The following is an 11,555-nucleotide window of genomic DNA, read 5'->3' on the forward strand; positions in this document are numbered from 1 at the left end:
CCACAGGCCAGGCTGCGGTCCCCACCTCTGCTGGCCCTTTTCCTGCGTCAGCTTTGAAACCGGGCTGTGTTGGTCCTTGTGAGGATGTGACTGAAAGATACAGCACATAATTAAAAATAACCTGTTGGCAGGATTGACTAACTGATAAATATTTATCTAGGTGCTGCGTGGGTGGGCTCTCTCCCGAGTGCCTCCCCCAGGCCCTGCTGGCTGAAGCTTGGCGGTCCCCCCACGCCTCTGCCCCAGGCCTCACGGCCCCTCAGTCCTGTGCTCCCAAACACACAGGGGACCGGCCCGCCCGCACACACGGGCTACCTCCTCTCACCCGGAAAACCTCCCAGCGGTCAGTCCTCTGTCCCTGCACCACAGCAAGAGTCCCATCACGCCTTTTCCACCCCCTGAATTTCTCCCTGGTTTCGCGTCACTTTTTTTTTCTCTTTTAACAGTTTAATGCGTGTTTATGACTATTTTAGGTTTGAAGAAAAGTTGCCAAGATGGCAGTTTCCATATGCTCTGCCCACCGCTGCCCCGTCACGAACCTCTCACGTTAGTGTGAGGCCCTTTGGCACAACTCAAGGCTCTCATCCGTTATTGTTATTATCATCGAATAAACGGTGTGCTTCATCCAGATTTCCTCGGGTTTTACCTGACGTCGCCGTTGTGTCCCAGGGTGCCACCCAAGACACCACAGGGCACGTAGGCATCCTGTCTCCTCGGTGGCCCTTGGCTGTGATTGTCACACTCTCCGTGCTTTGGGTGCTCCTGACGATCCTGAGGGGAAAAATGGTCAGGGGTTTTGTAGAACGTCCTCTCCACTGGGAGATGTTTTTCTCCTGACTAGGCTGGGGTTGTGGGCTCCCCCACACAGAGGTGAAGTGTCTTCCTCGTCACGTCACGTCCAGAGGCAGTGCTGTCGGTGGAAGTGGTCACCACTGGTGTTGGCTGTGATGGCCGGACTGAGGTCCTGTCTCCGCGGCTCCTGTAACGGGCGACTCTCTTCCCCTTCCACGCCGTGCTCTTTGGACACGAGTCATGAAGGACAGCCCGCACGTACATATGGGGACTCATCTCTACCTCCTGAGAGCGGAGTATCTGCACAAATTATTGGGAAGTCTCCTATATTGAGATTGGTTGACAAAAAAAAAAACAAACCTAAAAAAACAAACAAACCCAAAACAAAGGCTGTTTTTCTCTTCCTCTTCTCATCTCTTTTGAGGGTTATATAAAGGCTCCTCTTGTAGGAAATGAAGCCACAGACAGTTCAGCCCTGCTCACCTCCCCGATCTCTTTTCCTTCCACACTCCCTGTGCTCACTGCTACTCTGGGCGACACTGGCGTGTCGATGCCCTCACGGAGCTGGCCCCATCTGAAGACTGCAGCCCAGCTGGAAGTCCCCTCTGTGAATGCTCTCTGGTCACTGTGCAAGGCCCAGGACGGAGGAGGACACCACCCAACACGTTCCAACACATTACACTCTTGATCTTGTATATGCAATTAGAGTGTGATAGGATACATTCTCTATAAAATGTCAAAGCATCGACTTGCCTGAAATTCAGAGAAGATACTATTCTCAGAAGAACATTCTCAAATGCATCGTACTTGATTTTTTTGAGGGGGGTTGTCATTTCCATTATGTCCAGATCTTGTGTAAATAATATTTTTTCCCTGCTTCTTTCTTAACGCATGAGACTGAGATATTCACAAGTCAATCGGAAAGCAGTCATCCAAAGATAGTTTGTGTGCTCCCACGATCCTAAACTTTGGGGAAATAACTAAACCTAATGCCCCATGAATTGACATTAAATATTGGTCAGTTAATAGGGGCGCCTGGGTGGCGCAGTCGGTTAAGCGTCCGACTTCAGCCAGGTCACGATCTCGCGGTCCGGGAGTTCGAGCCCCGCGTCAGGCTCTGGGCTGATGGCTCGGAGCCTGGGGCCTGTTTCCGATTCTGTGTCTCCCTCTCTCTCTGCCCCTCCCCCGTTCATGCTCTGTCTCTCTCCGTCCCAAAAATAAATAAACATTGAAAAAAAAATCTTTAAAAAAAAATATTGGTCAGTTAACAACGCAATGCAAGTAGTGTATTAATCATATCTGCAGTTTTTATCTCTTAAACTTAATTTTATTTATGTATAGAAACATTTAACCAAAGATTAGAAATTGTACATCCTCCACTGCCTGTGATAACAACTTTTAACAAGATTGTATATGTCCTTTTGGGCACATTTTCTCTGCACATTTTTTGCACATATTTGAAGAATAAGAAATGCTGTTCAGAGAAATTTTGTTCTACTTGTAAAGTGCAAGAGACAAGATGGAATTATTAACTGAGAAGCACTTTCCTTTCAGGGAACATGCCTACTGCCAAGCTTTGAGCTGAATATTTGGTGACAAACCCTTTACATTCAAACCTCCAGACAACTGCATTTGCAAATCAGCAATTATTATTATTTTTTAAGACTAGGGAGTGATTAGGGGCGCCTGGGTGGCTCAGTCGGTTAAGCGTCCGACTTCGGCTCAGGTCACGATCTTGCGGTCCGCGAGTTCGAGCCCCGCGTCGGGCTCTGGGCTGATGGCTCAGAGCCTGGAGCCTGCTTCCGATTCTGTCTCCGTCTCTCTCTGCCCCTCCCCTGTTCATGCTGTGTCTCTCTCTGTCTCAAAAATAAATAAACGTTAAAAAAAATTAAAAAAAAAAGACTAGGTAGTGATTAGAAAATTCATTTTAATCTGGCATTTAGTAAAGAGGTTTTTTGTTTTGCCAGCTTATTTGTCAATTACTAGATGCTTTCCATTTTTGTGCCCAGAAGACACGATGAAGTTGTGAAAGTTAACTCAAAATTTTCATCCGCAAAAGCCTAGAGGGTTACGTTCTCTGTTTGGAAACTTAGAAGAGCCAGTGGTCAATGTTTACAAGTCATGCTCTACATTAGAGCAAAGAAAATGTTCAGGTCCAATTTTGCTCTACCTTACTGATGTGGACAGATCTAAAATCTGTATGATGCTATGGAAATGCATTCGATTCATTTTAGGAAGTCAGCTTCACCAACATAGTCATTGGTTTTTGTTATAAATATGGTAAAAGTACATCATTTTATTTACCCAATAAAATGGTGGAAAGCGGTAGATGAGTTTTCTAGATGACCATCTGCACCTGATGTGGGAGGCGCTGACGGGGTGCCCTCCCTGCCCCTCCCTGGCCTCACATGAGCTACAGAAGTATACACCGATCAAAGCTCCCTCGTGAGTCATAAACAGGGCTGGGGACAAAGATTTTCTTGCACAAATGAAATGAGCGTGGAACGAAGTGAAAAGTTCAAACATGATGGATGGGCCATCCCCACTGAAGGTCACATTGTCACCAGCAAACCTACAAAGACCACCGAGAATCGGCCACTTAAAATGTATTAGCCAAAGTGGTGACAAATAACACTTTCTCTCTGAGCCCTGTTCTCCAGCTTCTAGAGAGGCTGGAGGTGTCTAATGAGTCAAGGTGACACTGAGTGGTTGCCATTGGCTTCTAGGCCGGGCGTGGTGATGATGGTCATTTGCCAAGAGTTGTGTGAACTTTAGGTGGGAAGCTCCCCGCAGTGTGCCGTTGTCACTCACGGTTGTTGGTGTGGTGTCATCGCATCTCCAGGAAAACTACAATGAGTTAACAGCGTCAGACCCCAAGATGATGAAGCTAAACATGATAACCGCAAAGGGGGATGAATCTGGTCAGTTGCAGCTTTGGAAGTCAAGAAAGGTCATTCAGGAGCAAACGTGGATTTGGTTTTGGACGTACTTATTATTTTTCTTGGTAACATACAAAACTGCTCAGACCCCCTTATCATTGCCGACTTCATCCCCTGATGGTATGCGGGAGCTACAGAATTAGGGCAGGTCTTTGGGACTGAAGGAAGTGAGGGCCTCTCCTAGAAAGGATGTTTTGCCAGGGCACCTGGGTGGCTCGGCACCCAGCTTTGTCTGTCGAAAGTCAGTCAAGTGTCTGACTCTCTATTTCAGCTCAGGTTATGATCTGGTGGTTTGTGAGTTCGAGCCCCATGTTGGGCTCTGGGCTGATGGTGCAGAACTGTTTGGGATTCTGTCTCTCTTTCTCTCTCTCTTTCACTCTCTCTGTCTCTCTCTCTCTCAAAATAAATAAACTTTAAAAACAAGAAAAGGTGTTTCACCCTGCCAATCCCCAACACATGACTGCTGGGACCCAGGGTCTCCATTGCAGAGTGAATGGTAAAACATGTTGAGGTTGGAAGAGGCTGGGATCTTCCAGACACAGTTTCTAATTATATATGAATGGGCATTAAAAAAAATTCAAAAAAGTGTGGGTTAGTGAAAGGATGCTACTATTTACCTACTGATGGGACAGTGAGCACAGGCAGCTCGAAGTAAGAGTGAGCACATCCATATCACAATGACCCCTCCCTGACAGGGTGGTTCTCATCTGTTCTGAAGCGCTATGGCCATGAAACCTGCCCACATACACACAACCAGTGAAGGATTTGGTGTATAGACTGTTCACATGGAGGAAACCTCGTCAGGCATGCTTTTAACTCTACTTTAAGTTGGTTTTAGTCATCAAGGTCAATTGTTTTACTTAATGTCATCCCTTCTCATGTAGCTGCTGCTCTGTGAAGTGAGGACATGCCCACAGTGTTCTGGAAAGTCGGACACTCAGAACAAGAAGAAGGCAGAGGTAGGGGCACCGAGGTGGCTCAGTTGGTTGAGCGTCTGACTTTGGCTCAAGTCATGATTTCACAGTTCGTGAGTTTGAACCCTGCGTCGGGCTCTGTGCAGACACCTCGGAGCCTGGAGCCTGCTTCAGATTCTGTGTCTCCCTCTCTCTCTGCCCCTCCCCTGCTTGTGCTCTGTCTCTCTCTTCCTCTCTCAAAAGTAAATAAACATTAAAAAAAAGAAGGCAGAGGTGGACAAGATGGAGGGAGAAGGAGAAGACGCACACTGGAAGAAGAGTCCAGAGAGGGAGGGGAGCCTGTGGTCTCTGAGTCACTGGTGTTTCCTGTTGTACCTGACAGTGGGTAGGGATCCCAGGCATGGGTATGGCATTGAAATTCGAGCAAGGGTGAAATGACAGCAACCTTTCCAGACTCCACTTGTTGCCAGGGATGGTTATGCTGCTCAAGGCTGGAGCAATAGACAAGTCATGACCCACTTTGGTTCATCAGTTTCGAAGCTTTGTCTGTCCATCTACAGTCACGGTAAGGAGCATGTGGACCATGTGGGCTCACTGATACTACTGTCTGAGTCAACAAGACACGTGAGGAAAACAGAATTTCAGCATTTAAAGTTCTTATCACTAACAGGGACAACTTTTCCCAAAGTCCAAAAGACAAGCTGCCTAAAGAATGAGTGCTGTATTTATCTATGGAATATTCTTCAATTATTATGATCCTATAAATAACTCCACCAAAGCGTCTCGAAAATAAAAATTAACGAATATTCAATTCTATTTATTAATACCTATAATTTTTTTTCTGCCCGTTTTAACATTTAAATTACACATACTCATTACCTGTATGATTTTACATATCCTCTAACTTTCTGAAATATTTTGATTAAAGGAAATTAGAAGAATTTGCAAATATATTAGATATGTCATGAAATGCAGTCATAACCCATGAATAGCTTGATTGAAATTCAGAATCAAATTTATTTAAAATTTTTTTTTAATGTTGATTTTTGAGACAGAGAGAGAGAGAGAGAGAGAGAGACAGAGAGTGAATGGGGGAGAGGCAGAGAGAGAGAGGGAGACACAGAATCCAAAGCAGGCTCCAGGCTCCAAGCTGGCAGAACAGAGCCTGACGCGGGCTGGAACTCACAAACCATGAGATCATGACCTGAGCGGAAGTCAGGCCCTTAACCAACTGAACCACTCAGGTGCCTCAAAATCCAGAATCTGATTTAAAAGGCAAACGAAGGTAGGCGATGGAGGCGATAAAGGAGAAGAAAGATACCGTGTCTGGCCCACTGTGGAAGGGCCATCTCATTGGCCATCTCACGACCGCATGGGGATGATGGACACAAACGCAGCCTTCAGATACGGTAGAATGGGTTGGCTGGGGTTAGCCCAACGCCCGCTCACAACTTTAGAGAGGTTGATGCCTACAGTATCTATGTACTCTCCCCATCTATTTCCACCTATATACCGATAGTGAAATAGTTGAAAGAGGCATCTACTAATTATGACTTTATTTTATTATAGAAAATAGGCTGAACTCCGATTAGAAAGGAACTCAGGGAGCTGCTGAAGAGTTGCACTGGCCCTAATGTAAAGCAAAAGGAAAACATTCAGTGTGTGTATCTTGGGCATATGGTCACAACATGGGGACTGGGGAGGCCAAGAGAAGAAAGGATGAAAGGCTGAGAACAATTTCAAATACCAAGAGAAATCCTTTTGGCTAAGAATAATGTACCTTCCGTGTCTTTCAAAAATTTTCTCAACAGATGGGCTGCTGGGCTTTGCTCCCCACAGAAAGTTCAAAACGGTAGGGACGATTTCAATTACTCACTTGGATTTTAAGGAAATGGAGAAAAATGTCGGTGCTAACGTCTTCAGGGTTTAGATCAACTACAGAAGTCAGCGATCAGCCGAGATAAAAAGTCAGCAAACCGCAGGCAGATGGGAGTGTAGCACCGAGTCCCCCCACAACCTCCCCCCCAACCTCTCCCCCAACACCCCCCCACCCGGTGCCTCGCTTTGTGGTTTCGTGTCCTCCCTCCCCACCGACGGCAGGGCGCAGCTTAGAGGGTTTGGACCTGGATTTCCCTGCGGGCACTGGTGTTGTCCTTGTTTTACTTACTGGAAGGGTAGACGTGGAGGGAAGTCGGGACGGGTGTTTGCTGTTGAGTCGTAGTGAAGGGACACTAGTCAGTGGTGCCCACGATTTAGAGCTGAGTTGGGAGGTCCCAGACACGCTGTTCCTTTCTTCCCTTTGTTGAGTCGTCGCGGTCTCAGCCATGGGGCCGAGCCAAAGTCGATGCACTGGGGTGACGGGGACACATTTACTGGGCTCCTAGCACGAGCCCTCTGTCCACTTCTTTGCCTCCTGCTTAGGTCACCCTGACCCTCCCGGTCTGCACCCACTGTCAGCAGGTGGGGCTGTCTTTCCAAGAAGGTTACACCCTCCTTCTTCTTTCCCGCTCAGTTTCCAGCACGATGGAGAAACCAGCATTGCACGTACAGAACACACATCACTGTGCTCCGCTGTGGCCACTGCCCTCCCCTGACACCCACTGGCCGCCTTCCAGACCCCCGGGCATCATGTCACCGGGCGCCGGACCATCCTTTCCCAGATACTGGTCCGACAGTGTCCCGGACACGAGGTCCACGGGGCCCCTCTGGCACACTCCCGTGTTAGGATGACTTTAAGAGAAGTCTGGGTAGGGGAAAGTAAAGAGAAGGCAAGGGGGGGGGCCGTGGAATCAAGCTCAATGTTTTGGGGAATTCTCTTTGGAATCACTTGCCTTGGGGTCTCCATTGATGGCAGAAGGTCCTGGGCCTCCGGGCCCCCGCCACATCCCTGGGGCTTCTCAGTGGCCCAGGCTGCCAGCTGCCTGGTTTAAAAGCCAAATACAAAAGGCAATAATGCCCACAGTAGGAAGACAGGAGAAAGGGACGTACAAATGCTTGCTGTTTATCAACAGGTCAATCATCTTCTTTGTTCACTCAGTTCCCGCCTCTCGCTGCAAAGAATGAGGGGGTTCCTGCTGGCTGGGGTCTGTCTTTAATGCATCTTTTTTTTTTCCTTTTTTTTTTTTTTTAAGACTTAGAAAACCATATGACACAGTGCCATTAATTCTGAGTGGTGAAAACTTGGCTGTTTGTTATATCATTCTCTGAATTTTTTTTTTCTGTACTTGAAAATTATTCTCTGAATAAAAAAGAAAATGAAGTAATGCACAGGAAAGTGGTTTAAAGATGAAAAGCAGTCTACAAAAGGAAGACCGTGTGGCAAGAAGATCTCTAAAGGGGGCGTTTGTCCAAATCCAGGTCTGTGAAGAGCCTCTCAGGAGAAATCTTCCAAATCCACTACTTAAAATGAGTTCGGTTCCTTTCCCCGCGTCTCAAATCCAAAGTCAGGAAATTTGAATCTCTAGGTCAAGAGGCTTGAAACCACGGGGAACATAGTAACTTGGAAGACATGTAATTAAGGTTTTATGCAATTTGGACTCGATTAAGGGTTTTCTAAATCTCTACATCACACACACACACACACACATGCACATGCAAATACTATACGTTTTGGGACCAGAAGACTGACCTGAGAAATACAGAACACACAGACCACTGGCAAATGGTGTAAATGGTGTTAAATTTACATTTATTTATTTTTGGGACAGAGAGAGACAGAGCACAAGTGGGGGAGGGGCAGAGAGAGAGGGAGACACAGAGTCCGAAGCAGGCTCCAGGCTCCGAGCTGTCAGCACAGAGCTCGACGCGGGGCTCGAACTCACGAACCGTGAGATCATGACCTGACCCCAAGTCGGACACTTAACCGACGGAGCCACCCAGGTGCCCTTAAATGCTATTAAATTTAGAGCAACATTGACATAAGCTAAACTTTTCCTATTCAGCTGGCCTCACGTCATTACTCAAATTTGAACGTTTCTTATTGTGACAACCTTTGTATACCCAGGACAGCTTCCTAGACAGGGTAATAAAAGACACATCTCGTATCACATGAAAGCCGACCCCTGACCATGTGATCGCACAGTGGCCTGGAGCCCGTGGAGGTGGGACGCAGCCTTGTTCTTCACACTGCTGCTGTGGCTGGCTTACTCTACGCACCCATTGCAGCTGTGACTTAAATTCATGATTGCTGGTGACCTTTCCTCTATTCCAGAAATCACATCACCTCAACAATGTGCAAAAGCTTCTACCCTGGGCAGGAAGGCTCTAGATCGCCCAGGCTCTGCCATGCAAGGAAGCACAAAATCATCCCTATGAGCAATCGAGCTCCCATTTGGTTCCATCGTGTTATCAAACAAACCGTAGGCTGTCAGCTAGCAATGAACCTTCCCTTCTGGAGTCTGATGTGTCCAAAAATCCAAAGAAAGACATTCCTTTAATGTCTTCCCCGCATTCTTCCCGGTCTCACCTTCCCGTCTTCAGGGTGTGTGGCCGGTCACCCGATGCTCACCATGCACGCGGCCCAGAGCACGCTAACAGGACTGATGACCCAGGAAGGGGACATTCGTTTGCTTAGAACTCCCTTCCAAAATCATCCAGGAGGAAGCTGCTGTGCAAAGCTCCCCTGCTTCCTTGCTGGGTATCCCTGAACACGGTGTTTAACCTCTCTGTTCTCAGTCTTCTACTGAAAAGTGGACGTTAACAATGCACCTGCCTTACAGGAGAGTCACCAGTATTAAGGAGTGAATTTCCGGCTCTCAGCACCATCATCATGGACACGGAGCCAACCTTAAACCAATGTGGTTGACATCTGGCCGTGGTTGTGAAAAATCCAAAACAAACTCGCTTTACAAAATAGTACATAAAAGATGACCTTAGCAGTGACAGAAGAAGAAAAAAAATAAGGAAGAAGAGGAGGGAGAAGAAGAGGAGGAGGAGGAGGAGGAGGAGGAAGGGGAGGAAGGAGATGCTGGGAACAGCAGCTTCCTTGGAAATCAGGTTACACGATCTGATCAAAATGAACGTGAGCCCCCGGCATGGCCCAGCTATACTGTGTGTGGACCCACAGCCCCAAAAGTCCCGTGGGAGTGTGCAGGGGCAGCAGACTGCATGTCCAACTATGAGTGCTGGGCCCTCCCCAACTGCTCAGACAGCTGTTGACCCAGTGACTTTAATAATCCTAATCCATTTGGGGCGCTTAGGTGGCTCAGTCAGTTGAGCATCCAACTCTTGATTTCAGCTCAGGTCATGATCCCAGAGTCATGGGATCGAGCCCCACATCAGGCTCCATGCTGAGTGTGGAGCCTGCTTAAAATTCTCTCCCTCTCCCTCTCTCTCTCTGTCCCTCTCCCCTGCTCGTGCTCTCTCTCTCTCTCTCTCAAATAAATAATAGAAATCCTAATCCATTTAGTTAACTGTGGGAGGTGACTTCTTACTTCCTAACACAAAAAAACAAATAAAGAAACAAACAAGCAAACAACAGTTGAGTAGGTTTTAATGACTCAAATTCAAACTCTTTTGCTCCCTACCAAAAATAGCCAGGGGACACTGGAATGCCGATGGCAAGCTGGTCATGTGTCTGGAAATTCATTTTTCCCTCCAGAAACCTGGAGAAGACGTTTGTGAGCCACACGTTTGGAGATGAGTCCTTTACAGAAAGGAAATAGTGTGTAATTTTTCAGAAATAATGTGTGAATGTATGGTGATCGTTGGGCGTTTGCTTAATTTGGTGGAACGAGGACATTAAGGGCCCCAAATCCTACAAATAGATCGTGACCCCCCATATTTTGGGAACTCTGTGAGACTACATTTTATATGGAGATACAGACAGTCCTGCCCTCTGGCAGCTGCTGACCTCCTCAGGGAGACAGGTGTGCACACAATTACACCTCGGAGGACAGAGTGTCATGATCAAGATAGACACAGCTCTCGCCACAAGTGACAGGAAAGCGTTCCCCAAGAACACTGAGCATCCCCCAGATAGCAATGCCCTGATAGAACGGTAAATCAACCCCTGCTCTGATTTCCCTCAGAAATTGGATGGGAAAGAAAAACACAACAACACCTGAGCTATCGGTTTCCATTGCCAAAGTCTCTGGAGTTAGAGAGGGAGTCTCTGTAGGACAGACGGGAGCAAGACGTTCTCGGAGTGGGGTTTCTAACATGCCCCGGGTTGGGGCGGCGCTGGGGACCACGCGGGGCCGAGGCCCGGTGTGGACGAGAGTGCACTCAGCAGGGCATCATTGGACGCTGAGCCCAGCGAGGCCCTCCCCGCCTCAGTGGGCAGGATGAGTGAAGTCGAAGTCGTTTTGCTAATGGAGTGCGGGCTTCGTCGTGGCTGCGCGTATTCATTCAGGTGGATGAATCCTCCTTCTACTGAAACTCGCCTGTAGCCGCATCCTTCAGCTTGTGAAGACCCTAGAACGCTCTTCAACCTCTACACGGTGAGCCCGTCGGTGGGCATGGGTGGAACCTGCACAAAGTGACATATCCAGCCGCTGAGGAATGATTAGTCGCCCTGAAGCCGATTCCCAGACGTCTGCAGACGCACGGCGCCCAGCAAGGGAGCCATTTCCTGGGGATCCCCACAAATGCTTTAGCTCACACCGGCGGAAGAGCCTGGAATATAGACTGAGTTACAAGCTACAGAAACACAGCCTAAAGTAAATGCCTCGAAAGGAAATCTGTCATTTTTGGTTGGCTTGTTTGTTTTGGGGCTAAGTGACAACACCCACCGCAAAATTGAAAGCGTGATGTCATCCCTCTCTGCAGAAAGGAGTAGGAATAGACTGGCATTCTCCAGAGGCTTCTCTGCAAGCCAGTGCTCTGGGTGAACACGCTGCTGTCCCCTCACTGCTGCTGGGGCTTGTTCACCTGCTGACCGCTGTGCTGTTATAAGGGCACTGCTCACACA

This window comes from Prionailurus bengalensis, chromosome A1, assembly GCF_016509475.1.
Source record: "Prionailurus bengalensis isolate Pbe53 chromosome A1, Fcat_Pben_1.1_paternal_pri, whole genome shotgun sequence".
NCBI classification, from domain to species: Eukaryota; Metazoa; Chordata; class Mammalia; order Carnivora; family Felidae; genus Prionailurus; species Prionailurus bengalensis.